Here is a 9,955-nt window from a genome sequence, read left to right as displayed (position 1 = left end):
TCTCTTCTACTTGGTTAAACGTTGTTGTAGGTAGCTTTTTGTGGATCCTTGGTCAGCTAGAAATCTTTTCTTTACACTTTCTGGTTAATTTCATAATTACTTGTACTTACATACAAACTTATTCAATAGTCACACATACTAATTTCAAAAAACCGTTTCACTCATAAAATCTTAATATTTGCCCAATGAAGCCTATTACGATTTATAGTTCTTTTCAGAAATCAATATCAATTTTACCATAATATTTTATACTGACAAACCAAAATGCATTTTAATTTCCTGTCCTAACCCAAAAAATATAAGCTGAAACATCTCCTACGAGGAAATTTAAAAGTCACTCTCAATGTAACCGCATCGTTGAATTGAATGTCATGGCAAGACAATGTAAATGTAGGGCTTTAAATAGCCAAAAGCATATTGGTAATCGAGTGCAGAACTTCGAAGTTATAAATGTTACAGCTCATGACATATTGACCTTGAATTGCCAACGAACAAGCTCATTGACACGTAAATAATAGAAAGCTTATATATTAAACATCATTTATGTAAGGAATAGTAGATGATATTACTTTTAATTGCAGCGATGGACCTTCTTTTCATACATCTACAATTTCAATCAGGCTATACTCATGTATTGTAGAGTTTTCAAACTTTTTAGCAGGAAATCAATACATTTTTTCTCATTTCTTTTTATTTTTGTTTCTCGAGCTTCTTTGCAATTGAAGTGAATCTTGGTTGCTTGGTTGTTCGAGGGCTTAGGGTACATACATAGCTAGATTCGGCTAAAGAGATAGAAAAAAATTTTCACAGAATTCATTTCGGAGGGATCTCTCAGAATCTAATTCAACCGTGTTTGGTGTGGGTGATTAGGGTTATGCTTTGGCTTCACATACCAAACATTCAAATTGGTTGGTTGGTTTATGGGAGCTAAGTCCAGCTTGAAGATATTTTTTAAGTTTGCATACCGGGGCAAACAGATATGGCCAGATTGACTCAGAATGTCAAGCTGATCAAGTATATATACACATGGTATATTGAGTTGATGGAATGGCATGCATACCAAAGACATAAATTTGTTGATTAATCAAAGTGTAAGCTGATTTAAAATAAACAAGTAAGAGCGTGCTAAGTTCGGCCGGGCCGAATCTTATATACCCTCCAACATGGATCGCATTTATCGAGTTCTATTGAATAAGAAGTGTTATGCTATTAAAGCTATATCAAGTTATGGTCCGATTCTAAATATTGTAGAAGTCATTGTGTAATATTTCAGTTCATTCGGATAAGAATTGTACCTTGTAGGGGCACAAGAAGCAAAATCGGGAGATAGGTTTATATGGGAGCTGTATCAAGCTATTGATTCGATTCAGACCATATTAGACTGATATGTTGAAGGTCACGAAAGAAGCCGTTGTACAAAATTTCAGCCAAATGGGATGAGAATTGTGCCCTCTAGACGCTCACAGTTATTGGAAGTTATAACAAAACACCACATGCAAAATTTCAGCCAAATCGGATGAGAATTGCGCCCGCTAGACGCTCAAGCAGATGTATCAGGTTCTATACTGATTTACGCCATACTTAGCACAGTTATTGGAAGTTATAACAAAACACCTCATGCAAAATTTCAGCCAAATCGGAGGAGAATTGCTCACTCTATTGGCTCAACAAAGTCAAGATCCAAGATCGGATTTGAATCAAGAACCCTCTAGAGGCTCAAGAAGTCAAGACTTAAGATCGGTTTATATGGCAGCTATATCAAAACATGGACCCATTTGGCCCATTTACAATACCAACCGACCTACACTAATCAAAAGTATTTGTGCAAAATTTCAAGCAAAATTTCCTTCGAAAGCTAACTTGCTTTCGACAGACAGGCGGACGGACAGACCGGCGGACATTGCTTTGTCGACTTAGAATGACATAACGATCAAGAATATACTTATATACTTTATGGGGTCTCAGACCCATATTTCGAGGTATTACAAACAGAATGTCGAAATTAATATACCCCCATCCTATGGTGGAGGGTATAAAAATAATGATGGTTCTAGTAAATGTTTTGTCTGTTGCAAGGCATATTTATCAGGTGGCCGCATCAACCCAGCTGAGAGAATTTGATTTGTCAACTCATTTTTGAATTCGCCGTACATAAATATAAATTTCAAAATAAATAATTCATAAGTTGTGTTTGCTGCTGTTATGGTTTATAAACTTAAGGTAAAGGGTGATTTTTTTGAGGTTAGGATTTTCATGCATTAGTATTTGACAGATCACGTGGGATTTCAGACATGGTGTCAAAGAGAAAGATGCTCAGTATGCTTTGACATTTCATCATGAATAGACTTACTAACGAGCAACGCTTGCAAATCATTGAATTTTATTACCAAAATCAGTGTTAGGTTCGAAATGTGTTCATTCACCGTAACGTTGCGTCCAACAGCATCTTTGAAAAAATACGGTCCAATGATTCCACCAGCGTACAAACCACACCAAACAGTGCATTTTTCGGGATGCATGGGCAGTTCTTGAACGGCTTCTGGTTGCTCTTCACTCCAAATGCGGCAATTTTGCTTATTTACGTAGCCATTCAACCAGAAATGAACCTCATCGCTGAACAAAATTTGTCGATAAAAAATCGGATTTTCTGCCAACTTTTCTAGGGCCCATTCACTGAAAATGATTTGCAAGCGTTGCTCGTTAGTAAGTCTATTCATGATGAAATGTCAAAGCATACTGAGCATCTTTCTCTTTGACACCATGTCTGAAATCCCACGTGATCTGTCAAATACTAATGCATGAAAATCCTAACCTCAAAAAAATCACCCTTTATATAATGGCACGCGTTTAGCAACCTCTTTCACTATCAGTTTCACCTAGGGAACTTAGGTCAGTTGTGTCGTCGAAATGCGGAGAACACTGATAAAATTTAGACATGAAAATAGATTTTGTGTAGCCATAATCCTGCACCTACTCTCGCAATTTCAGAGCAGTCTCACAATAAGTGCTCAACCGTCTATGACTCCTCTTCATACCCACAAATCAAGCTTAAGTCCGCCATGTGACCAGCGCAAGGTCAAAGTCCTGATATTGCAATGGCTTTTCAGGACATTCAGTGGTGAGAGCGGCAGCTCCATCACATCTAGCAGAGGTCCTCTGAACATACCAAGTTACCTAGTATTTTGGCAGCATACTTTATGAACAGCCACACACCATGATAACAACGTCATCCTTGTAGCCAACAAACTTTAACTGTCCTTTTCAAATGACCTGAAAATCCAACAACCCCTCCTTATGGTGATTGACCTGTAATCACAATCTTCCCATTCACTTGGTAGCTATCTACGGCTATAATAACCGTATGAAAACTATTTAAACCTGTAATCTTGGTGATTTTGTGGGTTATAGTAGCCACATTGTGAGTAAGCTTGTTCCGGTCCAAAGGACCGATCGCCGTGGGAATGGTGGTCATTGGTTATTTAAAGGCCCCAATAACCCGACTTGTCATATCGAGCATCATAGACACTCAGTATTTATGCAAGAGTCGGTGCCGCCCGGCCTCTCACTGAGACTCTCCGCTGCTACTCCTTATGGAGCATTCCACTATCTGCAACCAGTGGACGCGCCAGATAGTTCGCAGCTAAGCTTCTCGTGTGTTATGTGTTTTCCTGACACTCAAAAATAAATAAACTTCTTCCTTCTTGCTCTGATTGGTCGAAACAAATTTGCCGAAAATTTTAAACGTCAGGGTGAATTGAATTTTCTTTGCCCTGTTTACAAATTTTGGCATATCAAGTTATCAAAAATATGCTTTGTTGTAGAATTCGCCGATGCAAATCTTTAAAAAATTTTCAAATTGTAGAAAATTGATATTAAAAAAAATAAATTTTGTTAAAAAGTTTTTAAGCTATTTAAAACATTTTAAGGCCACCGATAACTCTTACTATCCGAAAACAGCGGAAAATATTTACCTACTTAGCAAAAAATGAAATGAAACGTTTGAGATGTCTCTACAACAAAATCCATTTTAATTTATTTTTTTAAAAACCGCTCCAAAGCAAAATACAAGCATATATAGACCGATTTCATGATTAAATCCTTAGCTCATAAAAATAGGTGAAGATACTGGATATAGCGGATATAAGAACATCGTGTATAAGAAAAAACCCTTTTTAGGAAAACACCATGTTTTTTCTTAGATCTTTCATTGCAAAATATTTTGATATAAGAAACAACTCCTTTAAGAAACAAACGCATACAAGAAATATTTTTAAAGCACCGAAGCTGAAAACTCGGTAAGAATATTTCAATTATGAGAAATTGGTATGAATGCGTCTGGACAACAACAACTCCATTGATAAACAAAAAAACAGATATGCAGACCAAAAGTGAGTTGTAACGTGGGTATTCGTAGAGCAGTGATGGAACTTTCACACATTTGCACATTACTTGAAACCCTTTGGGCTTATGGACACTACTTATATGAGAAAAAAAATTCTTAGGTCTGTATGTATCTGTATAAGAAACTAGATTCTTATAGGCAATAATTCTGTAGAGAAAAATGGCATATAAGAAAAAGTTGAAAAAGTTCTCTTCTGTATTGCAGAAATGTGTTTTATTGCGGTTAGGGGAATGTTTCCCAACACTCTAAGAGATATACTTCAGGTAGCTCTACGTGCAACAGCAAAGTGGGCTACCGAAAGTGGTCTGGGTATAAATCCGTGCAAGACAGAAGTAATTCTTTTCAGCAGGAGATACAAGTTGCCTACAGTGGAACCTGTGTTCTTGGGTGGAGAGAATGTTCCATTCACAGAAAGCTCAAAATACCTGGGTGTTTTGCACATTACTTGGAACCCTTTGGACTTATGTTGTGTACGTAGAAATATGGACACTACTTATATGAGAAAAATTTTGTCAATTATGTCAGTATGTACAATATATGTATAAGAAACTAGTTTCTTATAGGCAATAATTCTGTAGAGAAAAATGGCATAAAAGAAAAAAGTTTTTTTTTTGGATTTTTCTTATATCCGTTGTCTACTGTATTGCAGAAATGTGTTTATGATATATGTATGGTGTTATGTTATATGATGTTATGTTATATAATGTTGTTATAGCAGTTACCCATACACTCAGAAAAAAAGTGGTTCAAAAAATTAAAAAACTTTTACCAATTAAATAATAATGCAATTTGATAAAATTTTGTATAAAAAACGGAAAAAATTGGAAGATATTTTACATTTCTTTAGTTAGTCTTACATTTCTTTAGTTCATAAACTTGAATTTGGTTAGTAACTTTACTAAACCAAAATGGTACTCAATAAGAAAAATATCCCTTTGGTAAGGAGCCCACCGTAGCCCAAAGGTTAGCATGTCCACATATGACGCTGAAAGCCAGGTGAAATTTGTGAGAGGTACTTTGTCATGTAAAAATTTCTCTCAAAGATGTGTCGCACTGCGGCGTCCGGACTCGGCTATAAAAGAAGACTCCTTATCATTGAGCTTAAACTTTAATCGGACAGCACTCATTGATGTGAGAAGTTTACCCCTGTTCCTTAATGGAATGTTCATGGACAAATTTGCTTTTGTAAACAACGCTTTCATTAACTCATGTTAAACATTCGTTGTTTTCAGTTCAACGATTCGTAAAATCAACTTTCTTCAATGTGAATATACAATAAGTTATTATAAACGGTAGAGTTGATGCCTAGAAACTCCAACTCCTTCATGATTGACGTCGGTTTTACATTATTGAAAGCACCTTCAATGCCAAGAAATGCTACCATTGTATATTTCTTGACAGCAAGAGAACCCTCTATGTAGCCGACTAGGTCGTGAAGGGCTGTTTCAGTGGATTTGCTTTTATTATATGCATGCTGCTGCCGCAACAGGCGATCTCCAGGCAGCATGGTTTCAACCAAAAAAATTTTCAGCGGTGGTTGAGTCACTATTCGGACTCAACTACAAACACGAAGTCGCTTATCATTGAGCTAAAAACTGGAATCGGACAGCATTCATTGAAACAAGAGGAAAATCACATTATTAGACATAATGAGAGGTTTATACAGGGGAACAGAAGGGAGATTTCTCTCATATCAATGAATTCTGTCCGATACAAGTTTAAGTTCAATGATAGTTTAGGTTGAAAAGAGGGTAAGGATATTAATCCACGTTCACTCCACTAAACGGTTACAATTAGCATTTTTAGAAAAAATCGTAAGAAGACGGGGCTATTAATGAAAGGAGGTAAGAAGGAGGTCAGTATTTTTTTTTTAATTGGCTATGACAGAATATTTGTTTCACTTACCGAACGTAGAATAGCGTTCCAAGCGCCTCGATCTTCTGCGTTTATTCTAAAATCCCTGACACCAAGTTTCGAGTTGTCTCCCACCACATGATCGGTTTTTTCCATCGGTTTTTGGTCTTCGCGGTTTGCCTGTACCACCGTGTTTGCTGGAGCTTCTTCATCCATTCTGACAACATGACCTAGCCAACGCAGCCGTTGTATTTTGATGCGTGTAACTATGCTATCGTCGTCATTCAGCTCGTGGTTCATACGTTGCCTATATTCTCCAGGAGGTCAGAATAGCTTTCGGTATCATAACGGGACACATAGGACTACGAGCTCACTTATGCCAAATCGGTGCGGCAAGTGATAGCATGTATAGGGCATTTGGGGATGACGATGAGACGTTGAAGTATTTCGCAGCTAAAATACAGCGGTACTTAGGTGGGGACACAATAACAGACATGAACCAACTTAGGGGAGTGATATGGAAAACAATTAAGGAATTTGTAACTAGCACGGAATTCCTAATTTAAAAAAAAAATTCAAGGTTATTTTTTAGTTTTTAGAGGGCACAACAAGCCAATTACTGGCTTAAATGCATTGACATATCCTAAACGAAATTTTCGTTAGCGGTACCGTTACCGAAAATTTCGCAAGAAGTGCATACTCAGCTTTAGATGTATGTCCATAGTGGCATGGGGCGGATTATTATCCGCACCCTTTTTTTCAACCTAACCTAACCTATATGAATGAAATGAAAATTCTATAAGTGTCGGCATGCATTTCTTATGAAAAACGCTTTGTTCAGGAGTTTCGCCATTAAAAAATTACAATGGCTTAAATATATACATAGACGGGGGTGTATTTTTAGTAACATACATAAGTTCCATATCGCATTAAATGTATCATGTCTTTCCTTTCTTATTAATTTATTTATAATTTAACTGATTCGTATTCTCATCTTAGCCACTCAAACAAATTATTTGGCCCTTATGTTATCACCAATTCTGTTAGCGCAGCCTCTTTTATTTCTATTCAATTAACAAATTTGACTTTGACCCAAATAAGAGAGGGTGATAGAAGTATTTGGGTGGGTAAAGCTTTGCATAAACAATAAATTGGCAATCCATGCAAAAGGGAAAGAAAGAATTTCACAAAAGTGTTTGCAATCAAAATATCATTTGAGGGAGGATACACATTGATAATGGTTAAAATTCTAATAAGCTTTACAAAAGGATACAAACGGCATTATTCACAAAACTTAAAGAAGCCTTAAAATAGTTTTATTTAACAGTTCTAAAAACCCAGATCATCTGTTTTTCCTTTATAAAATCAGCTGACGAGAGCCTTAAATCACGATTTAATGAGCAGTGTAAACGGTGTTGAAAGGAAATCTGACAAATAAACCGATTTCAAATTTACGTTAAGTTCATGTTTTATGTATTCGTATTTACTTTGGGATCATATAACTGGAGTTATTTGTAAGGCTCTATTACACGGCATGAAGTTGTCTTATGACATGTCAAATTTAGCACACGTTGAGTTGTACATGTCATGTGATACAAACGAAACTAACATATTTTTTCGATTGGAGCGTGCTCTACTCCTTCTGACAAAAACACGAAGAAATCAGCTGTTTTTGTTGTCAGCCGAATGTAAGCAACCCCAAATTAAATTGTTTTCACAAATTTATAATTTAACCAGCTCTTTCACAACATTAACAATTTCTACTCATAAAAAAATCAGATTTTCCTCAAATTTTTAGGTTATGTCATATGAAAATAACTTACAGGTGTGATAGCACAATGGCGAATCGTATGTAAATTGCAGATTTTTAAAAACATTTTCAATTACATGTGAATACAAAAAGTGACATATTATAGGAAATCTGCATGTAGTGTAATAGCGCCTTAAATGTTCATTTATTTTATACATTCATACCAGGATGCACTTATGAGGTAAGCGTATGCGTACAATTGTTTTGATTTTGCATTAAATCTAAATATAAAGGCTTGAAAACACAGCTGTGATTTTTTTCTAAAATCGTAAAAAGTTTTACTTTTTCCACACGTAAGCAACAAAAAAAGCGTTCTAAAGAATAAAATAAAAATATAAAACACATTTGAAGAGGATAAGTTGTGAAACAAAGACCATGTAAGACCATTTTGACATTTCAATTTACGGCATTTGTCACTCAAGTTAGTTTCGTTGGGGGTAGATTTTAGTTGTTGTGCTAATGACACTACCTCTTAATTGTACCATGATTCATACCCTTCAATGTAAGTAGGACAGTGGTGTATAAACCTGAACTCGTTATTTTGTATGTTGCTTATGGAAATACTGATCTGAGAATACAGTGGTTGAGAATCGATATCCCTCTTCCATAAATTCTATGTAGTCATTAGACTGTCACATGCTAAATGGAAATAAAGAAATGCATACCCTAATTTTTTTCCTTTTGGTCCCAATAAGCAAAATACGAATTATTATGGCGATGGGTTAATAAAAACCTGTGCCGCCACAACGTCCAAAGTTGGATGTAGTGCTTTCTAAAGAATCTAAATGAGTATCTTAGATCCTAGCATGACATTAGTAAACTAAGTATACATTTATATGGAATTGTAATCAGAAATTCCTGCTGATTTGTCTTAGTCACGTTCGTCTGTCCCCAAACCTTTTGGTGCTGATAATCCGCCTGTCATTTTTTATAACTAAAGTCGAGATTACATTTGTTGTCTAATGATCACGAAAATTTGCATATATCACTTTTTAAGCGCAAAGACAAACGCTTTAAATTCTGGTAAAAATAAAAATGAAATTGTTGCGCTTTATTTGTCTGTTTCGCATAGACTCAAAAACCCTCGCCCAAAATCCATATTTTCAAAAACGCCAGATCTCGGAGATGGGTTCAACGATTTAAGCGAAATTTTGCATGCCACCTAATGGTACCCCAAAAGCACGAAATTGTTATAAAATATGATCCCATCCCAAAACTCAACCGAACGGACATATTTACCGATTTGGACAATAAGGGTATCAAATGAAAGGTATTTAAGAGCAGAGTAAAAACTTGGCATTTAAATGTTACCATAAGTGTTGGGGAAGGCAATATGGGTATCAAATGAAAGGTATTTGGAAGTTGAGTACACATCTGTCATAAGAATTTAGTCCAAGATGTCTTCGGGGGTCCCCAACCCCAAAACGGGATTGACTGTCCAACGTCACAAAATGGGTATCAATTGAAAGGTCTTTGGGAGTTGACGAAAAATCTGGTATACATATTTGAAACAGAGACTGGGACCGGTCCACCCACTAAATACCCTTCAGTAGGACGTGTAGTTCGAGCGGTATAATATGTGAAATTAAAGAAAGGTCTATGTCAGTTGAATTCGATTTATAAGATTTAATATTGTTGTGTAGGTATTCATTAAATAAATAAATAATGTTGATATTAGGATTCAAATATCTGGGTCACGTTCTGCCGTCAGCAGGACATGTAGATCGCGACAGAAAAGGACTCAAAATTGGTATCCAATTTTGAGGCCAAGTGTTTGGAGGTCGTCTCATCCCATAAACATCTCCTAAACCACAGGCAATTGTAGCTCAAATAAAAGAAATTTAAGAGTAGGGCACGATGTTGATATTTTTCCAGGGTTAAGAGCGTGG

The sequence above is a fragment of the Stomoxys calcitrans genome, chromosome 4, assembly GCF_963082655.1.
Source record: "Stomoxys calcitrans chromosome 4, idStoCalc2.1, whole genome shotgun sequence".
In the NCBI taxonomy this organism is placed as follows: domain Eukaryota; kingdom Metazoa; phylum Arthropoda; class Insecta; order Diptera; family Muscidae; genus Stomoxys; species Stomoxys calcitrans.
This window is presented reverse-complemented; position numbering follows the sequence as displayed.